This window comes from Kogia breviceps, chromosome 2 (genome assembly GCF_026419965.1).
Source record: "Kogia breviceps isolate mKogBre1 chromosome 2, mKogBre1 haplotype 1, whole genome shotgun sequence".
Taxonomy (NCBI): domain Eukaryota; kingdom Metazoa; phylum Chordata; class Mammalia; order Artiodactyla; family Physeteridae; genus Kogia; species Kogia breviceps.
The window spans coordinates 116,922,035-116,944,504 of NC_081311.1; the positions used below are offsets into that span (position 1 = coordinate 116,922,035).

General features: G+C 37.5%; 1 pseudogene; it reads left to right on the forward strand.

Moving 5' to 3' along the window:
* The window catches only part of LOC131750380 (large ribosomal subunit protein eL6-like), a 33,593-nt pseudogene that overhangs the window by 5,838 nt on the left and 5,285 nt on the right, over nucleotides 1–22,470 (forward strand).

Below are 22,470 nucleotides of genomic sequence, written 5' to 3' on the forward strand. Positions count from 1 at the left end.
GCTCTAGTAGTTTTCTGGTGGCATCTTTAGGATTATCTACGTATAGTATCATGTCATCTGCAAAGAGTGACAGTTTTACTTCTTCTTTTCCAATTTGTATTCCTTTTATGCAATGGCTAGGACTTCTAAAACTATGTTGAATACTAGTAGCAAAAGTGGACATCCTTGTCTTTTTCCTGATCTGAGAGGAAATGCTTTCAGTTTTTCACCATTGAGAATGATGTTTGCTGTGGGTTTGTCCTTTATGGCCTTTATTGTGTTGAGGTAGTTTCCCTCTATGCACATTTTCTGGAGAGTTCTTATCATAAATTGGTGTTGAATTTTGTCAAAAGATTTTTCTGCATCTATTGAGATGATCATATGGTTTTTATTCTTCAGTTTGTTAATATGGTGTATCACATTGATTGATTTGAGTATATTTAAGAATCCTTGCATCCCTGGGATAAATCTCACTTGATCATGGTGTGTGATCCTTTTAATGCACTGTTGGATTCTGTTTGCTCATATTTTGTTGAGGATTTTTGCATCTATATTCTTCAGTGATATTGGTCTGTAATTTTGTTTTTTTTGTAGTATCTCTTTCTGGTTTTGGTATCAGGGTGACGGTGGCCTCATAAAATGAATTTGGGAGTGTTCTTTCCTCTGCAATTTTTTGGAAGAGTTTGAGAGGGATGGGTTTTAGCTCTTCTCTAAATGTTTGATAGAATTCACCTGTGAAGCCATCTGGTCCTGGACTTTTGTTTGTTGGAAAATTTAAAATCACAGTTTCAATTTCAGTGCTTGTGATTGGTCTGTTCATACTTTCTATTTCTTCCTGGTTCAGTATTGGCAGGTTGTGCATTTCTAAGAATTTGTCCATTTCTTCTAGGTTGTCCATTTTATTGGCATAGAGTTGCTTGTAGTAATCTCTAATAATCTTTTGTATTTCTGCAGTGTCATTTGTTACATCTCCTTTTTCATTTCTAATTTTATTGATTTGAGTCTTCTCCCTCTTTTTCTTGATGAGTCTGGCTAAAGGTTTATCAATTTTGTTTATCTTCTCAAAGAAGAAGCTTTTAGTTTTATTGATCTTTGCTATTGTTTTCTTTGCTTCTATTTCATTTATTTCTGCTCTGCTCTTTATGATTTCTTTCCTTCTACTAACTTTGAGTTTTGTTTATTCTTCTTTCTCTATTTCCTTTAGGTGTAAGGTTAGATTGTTATTTGAGATTTTTCTTTTTTCTTGAGGTAGGATTGTGTTGTTATAAACTTCCTTCTTAGAACTGCTTTTGCTTCATCCCATAGGTTTCAGATCATCATGTTTTCATGGTCATTTGTCTTTCGGTACATTTTGATTTCCTCTTTGATTTTTTCAGTGATCTCTTGGTTATTTAGTAACGTATTGTTTAGCCTCCATGTGTTTATTGTTTTTACGTTTTTTTCCCTGTAATTGATTTCTAATCTCATAGCATTGCGGTCATAAAAGATGCTTGATATGATTTCAATTTTCTTAAATTTACTGAGGCTTGATTTGTGACCCAAGATGTGATCTATCCTGGAGAATGTTCCATGTGCACTTGAGAAGAAAGTGTAATCTGCTGTTTTCAGATGGAATGTCCTATAAAGATCAATTAAATCTATCTGGTCAATTGTGGCATTTAAAACATGTGTTTCCTTATTAATTTTCTGTCTGGATGATCTGTCCATTGGTATAAGTGAGGTGTTAGGGTCCCCCACTATTATTGCATTACTGTCGATTTCCTCTTTTATAGCTGTTAGCATTTGCCTTATGTATTGAGGTGCTCCTATGTTGGGTGCATATATATTTATAATTGTTATATCTTCTTCTTAGATTGATCCCTTGATCATTATATAATGACCTTCCTTGTCTCTTGTAACATTCTTTATTTTAAAGTCTACTTTATCTGATATGAGTATTGCTACTCCAGCTTTCTTTTGATTTCCATTTTCATGGGATATCTTTTTTCATCCCCTCACTTTCAGTCTGTATGTCTCCCAAGGTCTGAAGTGGGTCTCTTGTAGACAGCATATATATATATGTCTTGTTTTTGTATCCATTGAGCGAGCCTGTGTCTTTTGGTTGGAGCATTTAATCCATTCACATTTAAGGTGATTATCAATATGTATGTTCCTTTTACCATTTTCTTAATTGTTTTGGGCTTGTTTTTGTAGGTTCTCTTCTTCTCTTGTGTTTCCCACTTAGAGAAGTTCCTTTAGCATTTGTTGTAGAGCTGGTTTGGTGGTGCTGAATGCTCTGAGCTTTTGCTTGTCTGTAAAGCTTTAGATTTCTCCATCAAATCTGAATGAGATCCTTGCTGGGTAGAGTAATCTTGGTTGTAGGTGCTTCCCTTTCAACACTTTATGTATATGGTGCCACTCCCTTCTGGCTTGTAGAGTTTCTGCTAAGAAATCAGCTGTTAACCTTATGGGAGTTCCCTTATATGTTATTTGACATTTTTCCCTTCTTGCTTTTAATAATTTTTCTTTGTTTTTAATTTTTGTCAATTTGATTACTGTGTTTCTCAGCATGTTTCTCTTTGGGTTTATCCTGCCTGGGACTCTCTGCACTTCCTGGACTTGGGTGGCTATTTCCTTTCCCATGTTAGGGAAGTTTTTGACTATAATCACTTCAAATATTTTCTTGGGTCCTTTCTGTCTCTCCTCTCCTTCTGGGACCCCTATAATGTGAATGTTGGTGCATTTAATGTTGTCCCAGTGGTCTCTTAGGCTGTCTTCACTTCTTTTCATTCTTTTTTCTTTATTCTGTTCTGCAGCAGTGAATTCCACCATTCTGTCTTCTGGGTCACTTAACCGTTCTTCTGCTTCAGTATTGATTCCTTCTAGTGTATTTTTCATTTCAGTTTTTGTATTGTTCATCTCTGTTTGTTTGTTCTTTAATTCTTCTAGGTGTTTGTCTTTAATTCTTCTAGGTCTTTGTTAAACATTTCTTGCATCTTCTCGATCTTTGCCTCCATTCTTTTTCCAAGGTCCTGGATTATCTTCACTATCATTATTCTGAATTGTTTTTCTGGAAGGTTGCCTATCTCCACTTCATTTAGTTGTTTTTCTGGGGTTTTATCTTTTTCTTTCATCTGGTACATAATCCTCTGCCTTTTCATTTTGTCTATCTTTCTGTAAATGTGATTTTCGTTCTACAGGCTGAAGATTTGCAGTTTTTCCTGCTTCTGCTGGTGGGAATATAAATTGATACAACCACTATGAAGAACAGTATGGAGCTTCCTTAGAAAACTAAAAATAGAACTACAATATGGCCCAGCAATCCCACTACTGGACATATACCCTGAGAAAACCATAATTCAAAAGGACACATGTATCCCAGTGTTCATTGCAGCACTAGTTACAATAGCCAGGACATGGAAGCAACCTAAATGTTCAATGACAGATTAATGGATAAAGAAGATGTGGTAAATATATACAATGGAATATTACTCAGCCATAAAAAGGGTCATTTGTAGAGATTTGGATGGACCTAGAATTTGTCATACAGAGTGAAGTAAGCCAGAAAGAGAAAAACAAATGTTGTATATTAACACATATATGGGGAATCTAAAGAAATGGTCCAGATGAACCTATTTGCAGGGCAGAAATAGAGATGTAGATGTAAAGAATGGACATGTGGACACAGCAGGGGAAGGGGAGTGTGGGACGAATTGGGAGATTAGGATTGACATATATACACTATCATGAGTAAAATAGATAGCTAGTGCGAACATGCTATAAAGCACAGGAATCTCAGCTTGGTGCTCTGTGAAGACCTAGATGGATGGGATGGGGGGTGTGAAGGAAGTCCTAGAGGGAAGGGATATAGGTATAAATGTAGCTGATTCACTTCATTGTATGGCAGATACTAACACAAAGTTATAAAGAAATTATACTCTAATTAAATAAAAGTAGGTAATAGTGGTAAAGAGATCAGCAGAATGAATAGTGAAAACAGATCCCCATTGATTGTACCATTAGGACAATAGTGACCTTTGTTCAGTTGGTCTTGGGGTAGACTTGGAACAAGAAGTTGGTTTGTAGCCAGTGGTTAAAACCTATTTACGAAGTGAATTATAAACAACTCTTCTAACAGGAAAAAGTAAGATGAGAGGGGAGGTGATAGCTTTGAAAGGAGGCTGGAATTGTGTGTGTGTGTGTGTGTGTGTGTGTGTGTGTGTGTGTGTGTATGTGTGTTTGTGTGTGTGTGTGTACACCCAAAATATAGGGGGGAATGAAAACTTGTTTGTAATGTGTGAATATAATGTAATGGAAAAGAGAATGTATACATCTAAATTGAAAGACATATTGAATTGAATGAGTTTCCTAAAGGAAGATGTAATAGACTCATTATAAAAGAGGCAATTAAGAGCATCCTAACTGAATGTGTATCTTATCTCCAGCATTTCCTAGTTGTAGCCATGGGCATATTGCTGAAGCTCTCTGTGCCTCAGTTTCCACATCTGTAAAATTGGGGTAATATTAGGACCCACCACAGGTGGCTGGGGTCATGTGTTGTGCCTGTATGCATCCCAAGCATATAGTAAGTGCAATAGAAATAACAGCTATTTTTGTAAAGGAAGAGAGATAACATTTTCTTTGAGACTGAAGACTAAGTCAGGCAAAGGAGTAACTGAATTGTGAAAGATAAGAGAGGGAATTAGAAAAATCTCTTAACAGAAACTCTCTACTTCCTCAATAAATGAGAAGAAAAGTTCTCTTCTGACAATGAGGAAGGCAGGCATGGGGTCTGAAATTTAGAGAAAGTGGTAAAATTTGAGCATAGGTTCTGGAAAATGGCAAAGAAAGATGAAATAAAAAGATGATCAAGACGGACTTAGGGACTAGCTAATATGAATACACTTGTCAAAGAATCAGTGTGTCTCCTCGTGAGATTTTCTCCAGCAGGTTTCACCAGCTGGCAGATGCTGTAGTTACCACCCTACACAGACTCTGCAGGTCAGAAGGAGGTAGAGATTTAGTAAGGGATCTGTTATCACAGTCATTCATTAAGTCATTCCATCAGGAATGCTACCATCTTTAAAAATGTTTTATTACTATATCATTTTCAAATATTTTATTATTTTTAGTATTTATTTTTTCTTGTAGAAAAGTATATGCAATAAAAAATTTAACCATTTTCAAGTGTACAACTTATTTGCGTAGTACAAATATGCTACAAATGTAGCATTTTGTACATTTACACTGTTGTGCAACAATTACTACTATGCATCTCCAGAAATTTTTTTTATCATTCAAAGTAAAACTCTGTACCATTAAAGAATAACTCTGCATTACCCTCTTCTCCCAACCCCTGGAACCACTCTTCTGCTCTCTGTCTTTATCAATTTGACTATTCTAAGTACCTCATATAAGTGGAGTTATATAATATTTTTCCTTTTGTGTCTGGTTTATTTAACTTAGCATACTATTTTCAAGGTTCACCCATGTTGTACCATGTATCTGAATTTCATTCCTTTCTGAGGCTGAATAATATTCCATTGTATGTATGTGACATATTTTTTTATGTATCACATCTGTATCACATCCGTCCAAGAACATACAGGTTGTTTCCACCTTTTGGTTATTGTGTATAATACTGCTATAGATGTATATCTATATCTATATATCCATCAGGAGCAAGTGGACTTTATCACAGAAATGCAAGGTTGGTTTAATAGCCAAAAGTCAATCAAGTCATTTCACCATATTAACAGCAAAAATAAAAATAAAAACATATGGCCCTTTCAACAGATGCAGAAATAGACTTTGATCTAATTCAATACTCATTCATGAAGGAAAAAAAAAAAGTATAGGACACTAGGAATAGAAAGAAACATCTTCAATCTGATAAAGAGCATGCATATAAAAATCAACATCATTTTTATTGGTAAAATATTGAATATTTTCTACTAAGATTAGGAACAATAAAACAATCTTACTGGGTTTCCCTGGTGGCGCAGTGGTTGAGAGTCCGCCTGCCGATGCAGGAGACACGGGTTCGTGCCCCGGTCCGGGGGGATCCCACATGCCGCGGAGCGGCTGGGCCCGTGAGCCATGGCTGCTGAGCCTGCGCGTCCGCAGCCTGTGCTCCGCAACGGGAGAGGCCACAGCAGTGAGAGGCCCGCATACCGCAAAAAAAAAAAAAAAAAAAAAAAAAACAATCTTACTTTAACTACTTCTATCAATGTTTTATTAGAGGTCAGAACAAGTGTAGTAAGGCAAGAAAATAATAGAAAGTGTGATGACTGGAAGGGAAGAATAAAACTGTTTCTTTGCAGATTATGTGATTGTATAGAGTATAGTGTAGACTAAGGAGTCTACAAAATTTTACTAAAAATAATAAGTGATTTTAGCAAGTTCAAGAATACAATTCACTAAAACTGATTTTATTAATTAATAAATAAAATATAATTTGTATGAATAATTATTTAAAACTTTGGAATAAAATTAACCAAAGACAAGTAAAACCTGTACATCAAAATCTCCAAAATGTTGCTGAGATAAATTTAAAAGGATATAAAATAAGGAGAGATATATTGTGTTACTGGATTGAAAAACTCATTGTTGTTAAGATGTCACTTTTCCTCCAATAATTTGTAGATTCACTTCAATGCAAATTAAAATCACAGTGGGCTATTTTGTAGAAATTAATAAGATGATTCTAAATGTTGTATGGAAATACAAATGATGTATCTAGATTAGTTGAAACAATCTTGAAAATTGTGAAGAAACAATCTTGAAGAACAAAATTGCAAATTTCATATTATCTGATTTTAATAATTATTTTAAGGCCAACCTAATCAAGATTGGGTGGAATTTGCATAAGAATAGAGTCACAACTCAGCTGAACAGACTAGACAGTCTAGAAATAAATCTACACATAAATGTCAATTGATTTTAGACAAAGGTGTGAAGGCAATTCAATGGAGAGAGAATTTTTTTTTTTTTTATGGTTGGGCAACCATCACCACCATCATTTTAGCATATTTCTATCATCCCCAAAAGTCTGCTGTCAATCCCTGCTCCTACTCCCACCATCAGGCAATCACTAATCTGATTTCATAAAGGAAATTCTTTTTCAACAAATGGTCTATAGCAACTGTATAAACACATGGAATGAAATTTACCATGTCTACTTCCCAATATGCACAAATATTAGAAATGGATCATATACCTGAAAGTAAAATCTAAAGCAATAATCTTTTTTTTTTAAAGCAATAATCTTAAAAAAAAAAAGTGAGAATACCTTTATGACCTTGGGTTATGTGAATATCTCTTGACAAGGAAACAAAAAGCAATAGACATAAAGAAGATTAAATTTTAAAATGAATTTCACCGAAGTGATTTTTAAAAAAGTGTCTATCAAAAGATACCATTATGAAAATAAAAATGCAAGTCACAGGCTAGAGAAAATATTCATAATCCAAATATCTGACAGAGGATTTACACCCAGAATACATAAATAATTTCTAAAAATCATTAATAAAATGTTAACTAGCCAATATAAACAGGCTAGATAATTGAACAGCCAGTTATCAAAAGATATGGCAAGCCAAAAGCCCACTGAACCATTCTCCACTTGGGTTAAATAAAAACCACTTCATGCTCATTTGAAGAACTAAATTAAAGACTGATAATACTAAATGTGATGATTTGGAGGAACTATAACTTTCATATGTTACCGGTGGGGGTACAAAGCAGTACACCCCTTTGGAAAACTGTTTGGCTGTTTCTTACAAAGTTAAACATACTCCATCAACCCACTTCCCAGAAATTCCACTCTGAAGTATTTACAAGAGAAATGAAGCATATGTTCACAAACAGCAGTGTGCCGAAATGTTTATAGCAATTCATAGTAGCCCCAAACTGCTAAAACCCAAATATCCTTAAGAGAAAAAAGGATAAATTCTGATATATTCATATGATGGAATTCTACTTAGTATTTATAATAGAATATGGCACTGTATAATGAATAACACTGAAGAATTAAGCAACAACACAAACAGCAAAACATTTGGTTGAATAAAAGAATCCAGACACAATAGAGTACATGCCATATGATACAATTTGTAAACATTTCACATACAAGGTAAAAGTTGTATGTATTGATTGAAATCAGAGCAGTAGCTGCCTATGAGTCCTGAGAATGATTGTAGGGCAGCATGAAGGAAATGTCTGGTATGATGGAAGTGTTCTCTGCATTGGGTACAGGGTTGTATATATTAGTTAAAAATCATTGAATTATACACTTAAGTGTGCACATTTCATTGTATATAAATGTTGCCTTAATTTAAAACAAATGTTACCAAAGTTGGTTAATAAATAAGAAGACCATTAACAGGAAGAGGAAGTACCTGTGTCAGTAGCATTGACTTTTTTGTGACTCCCTGAATACTATGCCCTTTCATAGTTCCTTACTGTCCTCCCTTCAGCTCTAACTGGCCCTTCACAAAATTTTCCCTTATCTCTTTTGCATCCACCTCCTTTATAAGGCAATCTCTGCTCTTCTTTCTTGATAGCTCTCTTCAATTCTCCTCTTTCTCCATCTTAAGACCAATTAGGATACTCTTTATTCCTATTAAAGTGTGAATGACAAATAGCATGTTAAAGTATTGACTTTCTGCCAAATATTTATTTATTTTTTTTATTTTTTTTATTTTTTTTTTTTGTGATATGCGGGCCTCTCACTGTTGTGGCCTCTCCCGCTGCGAAGCACAGGCTCCAGACGCGCAGGCTCAGCGGCCATGGCTGACGGGCCCAGCCGCTCCGCGGCACGTGGGATCTTCCCGGACCGGGGCACGAACCCGTGTTCCCTGCATCGGCAGGCGGATTCTCAACCACTGCGCCACCAGGGAAGCCCAAAATATTTATTTTTTATAAGTGAAATGCTAGAACTCAATGTCAAAGAAGTAGCTCAAAATAATTTGCACTATCTCAATAAATTTAGAATTTTATCGTTTATATTTTTAATCAGTTGCTCAACTAATACTGAGTTGTCAGAGAGTTTGATGAACCAGGAGATAAATTGAAGAGCTGTCAATCTGGGGAGAAGTGGGCAGATCTTAACCAAATAAGGACTTAATGAATGTACATAAACAAAATGACAAATGTTTCTGAAAGGGGGGGCGTCTTCTAGGACTCTTTCCTCTTCTTCTTCTCTTCCATACATTTTACTTTCTATTCTATCACTGAATGATTGAAAAATCACTCTAGTGTGTCTCCTCAATTCTGTGACCATTCCTATTCATCTTGCTCAAATTCTGCTGTCTCTCACTTGTCCTAAGATGTCACCTTATTCTCCTCTGTGATTCCAGTGTGTCCATGTGTCCATCTCCTTTCTTATCAATTTTCCCTCCCCTTTCACTCTTCATCCTCTTTTTTTTTTTTTTTTTTTTTTTTGCGGTATGCGGGCCTCTCACTGTTGTGGCCTCTCCCGTTGCGGAGCACAGGCTCCGGACGCGCAGGCTCAGCGGCCATGGCTCACAGTGCCCAGCCGCTCTGCGGCATGTGGGATCTTCCCGGACCGGGGCACGAACACGCATCCCCTGAATCGGCAGGTGGATTCTCAACCACTGCGCCACCAGGGAAGCCCCATCCTCTTTTTTAAAAAAAATAAATTTATTTATTTGTTTTTGGTTGCTTTGGCTCTTCGTTGCTGCGCAGGCTTTCTCTAGTTGCTTTCTCTAGCCCTTGCGGTGCACGGGCTTCTCATTGCCGTGGCTTCTCTTGTTGCAGAGCTTGGGCTCTAGGCATGTGGGCTGCAGTAGTTGTGGCACATGGGCTCAGTAGTTGTGGCTCGCGGGCTCTAGAGCACAGGCTCAGTAGTTGTTGTGCACAGGCTCCGTGGCATGTGGGATCTTCCCAGACCAGGGCTCAAACCCGTGTCCCCTGCATTGGCAGACGGATTCTTAACCACTGCACCACCAGGGAAGTCTCTATCCTCTCAAAGATTCTCTCCCAAATTCCAGCTACACTAAGTGTGGGTGGTTTGGATATAGATTATACCCTTTCATGTTTCTGTACCTTAGCATAGACTATTTCCTTTTCCTGGAAAGTCCATGCCGCAGCACTGACTTCATTAAGATCCAAGTAGTTAACTAACTTTTTTCAGGAAGCCATAGTCTGCTGTCTCCTGTGCACGCTTCCCTTTGATGACTTCTGTTTATTATTATACATGCCATTTTGTCCTTTTGCCTGCTAGATTGTAAACTCCTTGAGAAAGGGATTGTGATAATCTATGTATTCTATTTTCTGGCCCAGTTTCTGACCCACTATAAGCATTCAATATATATTTGTTGATCTAATGTGTTTTATGAGGAATATTTAAAAAGATAACTAAACTTTCTTTTCTTTCTGTTTGAAATGTTTGTGTATGTATATTTGCTTCAGTTTTTTTGTTTTGTTTTATTTCATTTTTGGTCTTCTTCCTTTATTTACACACATATACACACATGGAAAACCATTAATAAATGTTATTGAAGGAAGGTGCCAAAAGAAATTAACATAAATGGTTATATTCTCTGCAGTTGAACATTTTGCCATTTATTTTTCATGAGATAGCTTCTGAAACATCAGTCTTCACTATAAAAAAACCTAATGAAGCAAAGCTGACTTTAGGAGCCATATTTGTAAAAGAGAAGTAAAAAGATTAGTTAATATTCTTTTAAGAAGATGATTTTCCTTTACCCAGTTTACTTATCTGCAAATCACTGACCCACTTTTAACATAATGAGGATAATAGGTAGGTTTGGGTAGGTATCAAAATTAAAGTCTAAAGCCTGCGTCTAAATTATGAGTTGCTTGCTTGTGAGAAATTTCCTAACTGGGATGGCTTCCAAAAGCACTTTACCGTAGCTTCATGGAATTTTCTCAACTGTTTTATTTGGTTCCTTCTCCACACCTCTTCCCTTGTGCATAGAGGCACATCTGTCTGTTTTCAGCCTTATCAAGCATGCATCTACATCTGTGAGGAAAACTCCACTTCCTCGGCTAAAAACCTGTATCTGATTGTGGTAATAAAGCTCTACTTCCTCAGTTCAAAACATACATCAGACAAGACCAATTACTTCAAATGACTCATAGTAACAGGCAAAGCAAGAGTTGTCTTTTCAAAGCCTTTGAACTTCTCCTGCTTCAAAGGTGTACTAAAACGTGGTTATGAGGTGATTGTCTAAAATTGCCAAATTACCAGTTTCCAAGCTTTGACATTTGCTATTTTGCATAACTAGACAAAGGAAATCAGTGAGATTACCTTCCAGGGGGAAAAGAGACCAAAAAAAGGGCAGACAAAAAAGTAACTATGACATAGGTGAGGCTGGTGGCCATGATGCCTCTTAGGCAAAGGGCAGGAATTAACTATTGATAGAATCAGGTTACTAAGTTAAGCAAGCAGATATTTTTCATTCTTATTCTTGCTCTTAAAAACATAAAAAATATATTACTCTGAGAATGATCACCGAATTAGATTTTTCTTAAAGAAGCCACTGTCCAGAAGTTTTGCCTGATATTTTGAATTCTGGTGAAATACTTCCTAATACTCGCTTATGTGTCCAAAATGTCAGTAGTGGTAAAAGTAGTCAAAATTCATAATTGCCTGCCAGCTGTCTGAGGATTTGTGTGAATTGAATTTGTGGCTATATCTGTTCCTGTCCTTTCTCCAGAGTGAATTTAGTCTGATCTTCTTCAAGGGAAATACTTTCTATAGGTTTATTGCCTTCCTACCATACCTTTCAATAGCATAAAAGGCTTTTTATTTTACTTCTTGTAAACATCTTTAAAAATGTTTACCTCCGTTATAAAACTTCTTCCCAAGCACAGCAGGAACAGCTGAGCTTAGTGGCTATGGGCCAGTTCTCTAGAGCCAGATGCCTCAGTTCAAATCCTGGTTCTGTATGTCCATTCACCTGGATGCCTTTAGATGGGCTACTGACTTCTCCCTGTCTTAGTTTCTGCATCTGCAAAATGGGGATAATGTTGGGAATTCCCTGGAGGTTCAGTAGTTAGGACTCTGAGATTTCACTGCCGAGGGCCCAGGTTCAATGTCTGGTGGGGTTTAATCCCTGGTGGGGGAACTAAGATCTTACAAGCCTCGTGATGCAGCCAAAAAAAAAAAAAAGAAAAAAATGGGGATAATGTAACAGTACCTACCCCATGGGTTGTTATGAGCAAGAAATACATTAATATTTATAAAGCATTTCAAATTGTATCTGGCACATGGTAAGCCATATATGTGTTTTGTAAAATATTTTAAAATGATGAAGTGTGTATATTTAATTTACTTTTCAGAGCTTTATTAAATTGAGAGCACAATGATTTTGTTTTTCAAAAGTGAGATAATCTGATGAGAAAAAATGCTGAGGCCCACTGCCTGAGTCTAAGGAGAAGTACTTGGTAGTTGGAACTAGCCAGCTTCTCCCATAATCTGCACCATACCAAGCCACTAAAGGGTTCCCCTGGCAGAAAGTTCAAAAATACTACTGAATCCAGTGAACTAAGCCTTGTCTCCAAATATTTTTTCTTATTTTCTTAGTGTGTCATCCCTCTTAAAATAAGGAGCAAAAAATTTGAGACCCTTGAAAACATACCTTTTCTTAACAATAAATGAGCAATTTTGATGAGGTGATATTATTCACAATTTATAAATACCTAGCAGTCAGGCATGGTGCAACCACCAATTCTTAGACATTTAGATCAAGAGAGATGCTGTAGGTTAGTTAGTTCAAGCCTCTCACTTTACAGAAGAAGAAGACTACAGTGAAACAGACATAGATAGGTTTTCCAAGATCATAGTCACAACTAGCAATGGATTTGGGTCATGCTGTTGGAGAGCCTGCCTTTTGGAGTCAGGCAATGATGAGTGCAATTTTCATCTCTCCCACTACTATACCACTGAATGCATCTTAATCTTAGTTTCCTCAACCCTGAAAATCTAGTGAGATGATATTTGTAGATGAAATAATAATTGTAACGCAATTAGCACATTGGCTGGCTCATAGCAAACTCTCAATAAATCATACCTATTTTTATTGTTAGTCTTATTATTTCCTTGTCTCCTGTGTGTCTTCCATCATAAAACCAAATACCAGATGTTAAAATAAATACTGGTCTCCTCCAAATGATTATTGTCAAATCATACCCTCTATGATTTGCTCCCCTTCATCGTCTATCCATCACAGGTGGTTTGTAGATGCCCAGTTGGCACCTTAATTTGTAAGGCAAATAGTGACTGAGTCAAATTTTCATAATCACATTTATATATAGCACAGATCCTGTAAATAAACCTGCAGAGTCAAGTTTTATCTTGTCCACTTTGTGTCATCAAGCTCTTGTACAGGAAATGGAGTGTATTTAATATTGGTGACTCCGTATGTGTCATTTAATCGTCTCTATTGATTGGATTTCATCATAGTGTGGGGCTTGGACAGAGGTTTGATTAGACTGCAAATATTCTTGGCCGTTTTCTTTTACCCGACACCATATCAATGTACCTTCTGGTGTGATATCACTTTCAAAATCAATATCTGATAAAAGCCCTGCACACAGGTGCCCAGGAAGAAAAGGCACTGCCTCTAAGTCTCCTTATACACACAGATTAAACCTCACCAATTGAAAAAGATTTATTGTATGTTTTAGAGCAGGATAGAGGAGAAAATAAGAACTGAAGGTGTCTCCATAGATTTCTTGTGTAATTTACGCATCATTTTTTATTTAAAAGTGTCAAATTCTCCCTGTTAATGTTGGTTGACATTTGAGAATGGATCATTTTTATCAGTGAAATTTTACACTTTCAATCTAGTGCTTTTTTCCCCTAGATGTAATAATAGCCTATAAATATATTTTTGGGGCAAATTGATATCTTAGACACACTATTCTTGCCCAAATTCATTTTGCATGGATTTTACTGCTGTGAAATGTCCACTGGGCCTCCAGACTAAGCTTCCACTGAAGCAAAGTTTATTTTTCTATTTGCCAAAGTTGTTCCATCACGAATTCACAAAGCTCAGGCTCCAGATTTAAATAACACAAACTAAGTAGCATTAAGCAGCAAATGTGTCTCTTTATGCTAGGTTCATGGAGTTTGTGGTGGTGTCATTATGCTGACTGGGAAAGAGGCTGGGATAAAATGCTTATTTATCTCTCCTCTGAAACATGGAATTTTCTCAGAGGTCAGTTGCTGCGATTCCTAATAAAGCAAGTTACCTGGCATCAATATACCCAGCGTTATACCCTGAGATGGAAGTCTTCTGCCATAGAGTGATAGGAATGAATGGATAAAGAGCATGAACTCCATTCTGTACTACCACTGTCCTCTTTTTTTGCAATACCTCTCTCTCTGTAACTTTATCATCTCCTCCTGCAGGTTCTTTTATCCTTGTTTTGTGTTCTTCCTTTTGTCATATGTTATTTTTAAAAAGTGCTTGGCAAACTAAAGACCCTGAGCCAAATCTGGCAGCTTGTTGTGTAGTAGAGACCATCTGGCCAGCAAAACCTAAACATTTGCTATCTGGTCCTTTGCAGAAAAAGTCTGTAGACCCCTGTATTAGAGCAACAAGTTTTCATTGTGAAATGACAAGTTTTATGTGGGACGAGTTGGAAGGGAATGCAATTCCTCCCCCAAAATACCATCCTGTTCTCTGATAATAATTGTATTTTCTGTATCTCATTTCTAAAGTTATAAGTATCAGACTGTCATTTCTACTTACATTTCCGTATAATGTTCTCAATGTCAGGAAGTATTAAGATGCTGAAAACGTAGCTCTGTACATTTTGCTATCTTCTGTGATGACTCCTTCGCCCTTATGAAATGGTTAAAGTGTGTGGTTGCCTCTGAAGAGAGAGAAAGTATATATTTATATACATATTTAATGTTTTGAATTGTGATTTTTATAAGCATGTGCACAAATATATTTAATACAGATTTTAAAATTAATTATTCCTGAAGAGCTTTTTCCAGAGCCTGGTCAATATATTATATAGAGTAGAGACGTTTTCTACATTTAGAAAGAAATGATATGGTATGATATCAGGTAAAAATCAGTTTGTAACACAGTAATTTTCACATACATACTCATTTAAACTTTTTCACATTTATAATCAGGGAACCCCAAGCAAGAAAATTATAATACAGTTGAACTAAAGCAAAGATTCTCAAGCATGACCTTTCCCAAACTGTTTTAGAACTTAATAGAAGTAGCCACCATTTAGTGAGTATTTACTGAGTATCAAGTGTTTTAGGTATAACATTTCAGTTAATATCCCTGACAATGCTGTGAGATGGGTTGGAGATGAGGAGACAGAGGCCAAGAGTTTAGTCACCCTCAGTCAAAGGCAGATGTGTCAAGTCTAGAGCTCAAGGTCTTTCCACAACACCGGGTACTTCTAACTGAAGGCAGATCTCCATGGTATGCAGACTTCAAATGCCTCTTGGAGGCCAGTTTCACTAGGGATTTGGGAACAGAGAGACCCAGACACTTTCAGAACAGCCCTAGGAGCTTTGATGAGTCCATTGAAAATCTAAGTAGTACACATTAGGAAAAGAGTCTGTGTTCTGCTTTTCAGTTCATCAAGGTGTGGAATCTTGGGGGAAAGATGTCCACTGCAATTCATGAGAGGGAAGAAGTTCCCCAAGTTCAGCTTTTATTTTCCAGAATCTGAACTCAGATTCAGAGCAGTCATCCTTCTACAGCCTAGGGCTGAAGTCATCAGTGAAGATGCTGCTCCTATATCATGTAAAGAGTTTCAGTGACCCCAAGTCATGGAAACTTGTTCTTAAGGGCCCATAGGGATCTGGGCTGAAAAAAAAAATGGGGCATATGGTCTTGATCTGCCCTCCTGCCATGATGTATGCTGTGGTTAATTTTGCTAAAACTTTGTTCTGATCAGGTTACTTCCCTTTTCACAAACCTTGCCAAAACAATAAATATTTATTTCCAAAGAACATTTTCTCTGTGCATTTAAACAGTTTGCTATACATCAACGAGATCCTGGAGATGTGTGTATGGTGTGTCAGTGTGTCTGTGTCTATGTTCTTGTTGATGACATCCTGTAGGTAACGACAAACTGAAAACAGTACAGTTGTCCCTGGTATCTGCAGGGGATTGGTTAAGGATCCTCCATGGGGACCAAAATCCATGGATGCTCAAGTCCTTTATATAAAAAGATGTAGTACAGTTGGACCTCCATGTCTGTAGGTTCTGCATCCACAGATATGGAGGGCCAACTCTACAGTAGAAAGGATATGAGAAAAGAGTCTCACCACAGGATGGCTGTGGGACATGGAAAAGGGTTGGGTGAGAGTTGGGAGCTTGCTCTAGCCTGGGACTGGGAAGGTCTCACGGGTGATGTAACTTCAGATGAAAAACTCTAAAACTCTAGTATTGGAAGGACAGTCAGATCTAGGTTTTGTGGTGCCTGAAACTCATACCATTTGTGAGGGGGGATTCTTTAAGAAAAAAAGATACGAAACCACAAGCATAAAATCACATAGGAAGTCTTGAAAGATGCCTTAAAATCTTAGGTTTCCTTAGCTCATAGTAAATCTGTTTCAGGTTGGACATTGACATTAAAACCTGATTTTCTCACTGGGAGCAAATGCCTCTGTCAGCAGATAAAGAGTATCTCTAGGAGCATTTCAGGCATTCTAGGCTGAGATCAAACTGAAGTTTTGTCCTAGACTGTTGGAGAGGCAATCGGGTCTCTGGAAGCTGGTCCAGATGGCAAGGTTAAGATACACTAGAAGTCTCCTGGTTGAGGTGCTGGGCTGTTTTGTGACCTTGAGAAAGACTGGGATCTGGGCAAACTCATGCCATGTAAAGATCCCCAAGGATGTATGTAAGGTACAGCTGTGAGGGCAACCACAAAGGAAGCAGTGATATCCTGCTGTTCTCCCCTATTGTTATCTTCAAACCAGGAGAAAAGTTCGGAAGGCTGGCAAATTAACTTCTGTTGTTCTGTGACGATTCCAGGGGAGAGCCTGCTCTTCATTTAGGTTGTGTGGTGAAGAGAGAGGCTGTGCTTTCCCCCTCAACATCTCAGTGGGTGTCTCTGGGGCAGCAACACCCTCATAGGTCCATGGGAAGCAGAGGCAGGAACAGGACATGAAGGATCCAGTTCTGAGTGGAGAGGATATGGCACCTTGTAGAAAATAACTGAGAAACACTTTGAAAGTGAAATGTTTTTCCACTTGGAAATGTTCGGTCTCAAACTCACTTAATTTGTGTACTTATCAAGTGAATCAACAACCTTAAGAACAGGTTGGCGTTGCCTGGTAGACATACAATCAAAGCAAATAAACACTAAATAATGTGGCTATATTTCCTGTCACTGACCTTTGTTCAAGAGTTCCTTCCATCTTGCTTACCAACTGCTTATCCCCAGTCAATCTGCATTGGATGAAAACGACCTGTCCTAGGAAGTCCAGCTCAACTGGCCATGAAATATGAAAACCTTCCCTGATTCCCCCAAACACAAACGGTCTTTCTATTTGAAGCATTATGTCTTTACATCTTTCTATGGCTCTACACACTTTCACCTAGAAGTGTGGTTACTTTAGTGAATATCTGGACTAGCCTCTCTTGTCTATGAGGATTAGAATGTAACTCAGGTTCTCTTAAATCTTTTGGGTTTCTGTTTGCTTAATAGTGTTTGTAACAAGGCAAAACTGCACACTGAAATCTCATGGGAAACAAGAGATAGCCCTAGAACTGAGCTACCCAGATGGAAACAAAGTTGGTAAGTTAAAGGAACCTATCAGCTGTGGGTACAGCAGTCATCTTAATTCACTGACCCAGCCTCACATCATACTGTAGAAAGGAAGCATGACTCATTCATCTTGGTAGGTAGTAAGCCAGTACTGCAAACACAGTGGTTGGTGGGGCACTAAGCACACAGTGCCCAGATGGACAGAAGGTTGTCTGGGTTGTAGCATGAATGTATTTCTTAGAGGAAGATACCATTCTGATAGGAAATGCATGAGCTTTGTTACCCATGTACTAAAAAATTATATTTTTCTCCTCAGCTCCTCTACTCCCCGGAACCAAAATCCTTCCACTGAAGACTTTGCCATTAAGTACTATGACAATGCTTAGTTCCCAGACTCTCATAGGCCAGTCTCCATCTTACTCTCTGTGTATCCCTCAGAGCAAGACCTTTTGCACATAGGAGGCGCTCAATAAGTTTTGAATGAATAGGTGGCTAGAAATCAGCTGTAATATCCTTCTGCATATACATCATATGTAAGCTATTAGGGTTTGGGGATTTTTTCCCCCTTTAATCTGTATTTTCACTAGGAGGAGGGGAGTCATTATGCTTTGACACATGAAGTACCTCATTTTTGTTTGTTTGTTTGTTTTGCGGGCCTCTCACTGTTGTGGCCTCTCCCATTGTGGAGCACAGGCTCCGGACGCCCAGGCTCAGCGGCCATGGCTCACGGGTCCAGCCGCTCAGCGGCATGTGGGATCTTCCCGGACCGGGGCACGAACCCGTGTCCCCTGCATCGGCAGGCGGACTCTCAACCACTGCGCCACCAGGGAAGCCCAGTACCTCATTTTTAATGTAGGTAAACTGCCTGTTCAGAGAAAACAGTACGTTGTGGTACTGAAAACAACTGTATTGCTCATGAGATCTACCTTATTATCTGACTAAATTGGTTTATGTAGAAAAAACTAAAGAATAGAAAATATACATTCAAACATTAAGTAAATATCTTAAATGGAATCAAATTCTTGGAGAAGATATGAAAGTTCTCCACCTGGGGTCAGGATGGGGATGGGGGAAGGCTTGAATCTTTAGCTGATTTGTTGAAGAAAACTTAGCAGTATGTAGTACGTGGTGAAGAATAATCCTGAATTGGCACAAGCAAGAAAGGTAGGATTTGTCTGCTTCTTTGAACATTAGTTCATATCCTTCATATTCATTATACTGTAGACCATTAAGCTATTTTATGGGCATGAGAGAAGTTCAAGTACAGCACAAGTTGCCAAAAGGATTATGAATTTCATTTTGATTGATCAATAATTAACTGTACCTTGTGAAATTACAGGCTTGACTAACTGTGGAACGTATTGTAGTGAACAGCCCAAGCTGCCAGAAAGTACAGAGAAGGCAGAAGAAAAAAAGATGGAAACTGAAACATCTGTCCCCTTTATGCTGCAAGAGCTGGTAACCAAGATCTTGCCGTTTCCTTCTCTATCTAAAGTACAAACAGCATAAAGCAGGGATTGGATTGATACAGGACACTACAGAAGATGTTTGCTTATAATTATTTCTAGCACTTTTTTGAAGCTCAGGGATAAAACATTTCCAATTATTCATCAAGCTCTTGGAACACATAGGCCTCTATAAGAGGGATTTAGCAGAACAACAAATAGCACACAAGGGTACAGATGAAAGGAAAGAATGTGAAGGGATTATTATCATAAAAAAGCAAATGACTATTTGATGGAATTACAACAATACAGGGAGTCAGAGAGGGATGGGAAAATAATGCTAATTGATAAATACATAGCTGTTTGGCATTAATTTGAATTATGTTATGGCTGTGAAATGAATAATAACTGTCATTTGCTTTTCACACGTGAATATATATATATGTATATATATACACACACATATACATATATATATACACACATACACATATACATATATATATATATAACTTTTGAAAGATAACTATTCTAGACTTCCATTGCCTCAGTGGCTGCCTTGGAAAAGCTGTCCACTTTCCTTCAACCAACGAGAGTTCTAATTATTAAAATATTGGTGGAAATTCCCTTTACTAATATCTGACAGCCTTAGTTTACCCAAAATACACAATTCGTACTACCCATTTATGGTTTACATCTATGTACTTCTAAACAGGTTTTATTTTAAGAAGATATTTCTTTTTGTTTGTTTAATTATTTATTTATTTTATTTTTGGCTGCATTGGGTCTTCGTTGCTGCACGCAGGCTTTCTCTAGTTGAGGCTACCAGGGGCTACTCTTTGTTGCAGTGCGTGGGCTTCTCATTGCTGTGGTTCCTCTTGTTGCAGAGCACGGGCTCTAGGCGTGCTGGCTTTAGTAGTTGTGGCTCGTGGGCTCCAGAGCACAGGCTCAGTAGTTGTGGTGCACGAGCTTAGTTGCTCAGTGGCATGTGGGATCTTCCGGACCAGGGCTCGAACCCGTATCCCCTGCGATGGCAGGCGGATTCTTAACCACTGCACCACCAGGGAAGTCCCATAAACAGGTTTTGAGTACTGTCTAATGCGGACAAATGTTAAAATCTAAACCAAATCTAAAACAAAGCATAGGATTGACTATCCCTGCTTCTGTTCTGTAATTCCTCTACGTACTTTTCTTCCTTTGTTAGTACAGAGAAAAGTTAAATTATCTAGCGATAACAGCAATTTTAGCACAAATATGCCTTTAAAATTGCATTTGGGGGCTTCCCTGGTGGCGCAGTGGTTGAGAGTCCGCCTGCCGATGCAGGAGACACGGGTTCGTGCCCTGGTCCGGGAAGATCCCACATGCCGCGGAGCGACTGAGCCCGTGAGCCATGGCCGCTGGGCCTGTGCGTCCGGAGCCTGTGCTCCGCAACGGGAGAGGCCACAACAGTGAGAGGCCCGCATACCGCAAAAAAAAAAAAAAAAATTGCATTTGGCAGATTTATGGATGGTGGGGAATCTCAAAATAGAAGGTGAAATCACTTTCTAACCACATATAGCTGAGCCACCCCAGTAACAGTATAGTTCAGACCTGGGAATAGATTACCTTTCAAAAAGATATTGAATTTAAGCATTTCTTTCCAGTTACCTCTGATCGGATAAAAAGATTTCTATTTATTTTTTAATAAAATAAAATACTTGGGGAAAAAGTACCAAAGGAATTCAAATTAAATGGCAAGACAGGATCTCTAACACTCTTCTATTATCCCAAACTATAAGAACCCATCCATTGGTTGATCCACTCAAGAATGTTGAAGTTCTCACAGGTCCATTCAATCATGAACTGTATTTGCCCCAGAGTATCCTTCAGAGAGCAGAGAGGCACTAGATGGTTAGGTCTTTGAGGTTTTCTGTAGTTCTCTTTATATTTTTGTTTTCTAAACTTTGTGTTACATACTACTCAAATTTTTAGTTTCAGACAGAAATAGTATACTTGCGGGTGTAGTCAAGACGTAAGATTCATGATGGCACAGCATAATAAAATAAATCAGTTTTGCTACCTAATAATGTGCTTTAAAGAATAGAGAAAGTTTAATGTGCAGTTTAGGAAGGCACACATTTACAAATTAAGATATATTGGTCACCAATGCACTAAAAAAATATTAACTCCACAAATCTGCATAATTGTAGTTCTAAACACAGAAACTCTTCTGGTCAGTTTGTGGGGAGAGAAGAGTAAAAAGGGTGAGATACTATAGGGTCCTGGAAGAACTGAGACCTTCAGAATAGCAGATAGGTCAAGAAATAAATGTGTATGAAATAGGATTCCAACTTTGTTTTGAACAGAGAAAGCATTTACCAATAAGGAAAAAAATAAAAGATGAAAAGGTATCTAGTCATTTTCTGTGTGTATCTCTTCTGAATTTGGAGATAGGAAAAATATTTCAGTTTTATACTGATTTTCTTATGGCTTTTGGAAATTATTTATTTACATTACACTAAAATAAACACCACAATAAAGTTTTTGTTTACTATGATTTAAAGTAAATGTTTCATGACCAGGATTTAAAGTTACATTTGTGACTGCGAATATTTCTTAGAAATGAATATATCCCCGTTTTGCTTTTATACTAAACAAATCTGCAGCAAGTTATTTTAAAAATGAAATAAATCTTGTGTTCATAGTGACAGTCAATAACACTACAGCATAATAATCAATTGCTATTTGTAGCAGCAGGACTAGCAGTGGAGGCAGATCAGTGCAAATTACTGTCACTGTGTGCTGTCATGTATGCAGCCAGCCTGTAGAACCCAAGACAAATGAATCTCGATTCAGTGGAATGAGACAGTACTTAGTCATACCTGCACCACAACAGAGGAATGTGGGTTGGCATCAAATATAACAGGAAAGTGGATATAAATTTAAAACATTGATGGGTAAGAAAAATAAATTAATCCAGCTAAGAGTTCTGCTCCCAAGATTCAAAGTTAAATGCTCATATCTTTTTTTTTTTCTATGAGCTGGAAATTGGTGGATTACAGGTGTCCAGGGATCTACAAAAAGGTTAGATGGCTTTTTAGTGAATGCCAGAGAAGTCTGTGCTGTACTTGACTCTGTTTCAGAGAGATGACTGACTCTAAAATCAGATATTAGGTGTAAATCACTAGTAATGGCCAATTCTAATGACAAATTTAAGTGATAATATATTCCACATACAAATAAGAAACAACTTAGAGGGGGGAAAACCATGTTTGTCAATATCATTGGTGGTTAAAATATTTTTAAAATCTTCTTAATTTTTTATATTTAATTCAAAGAAAGA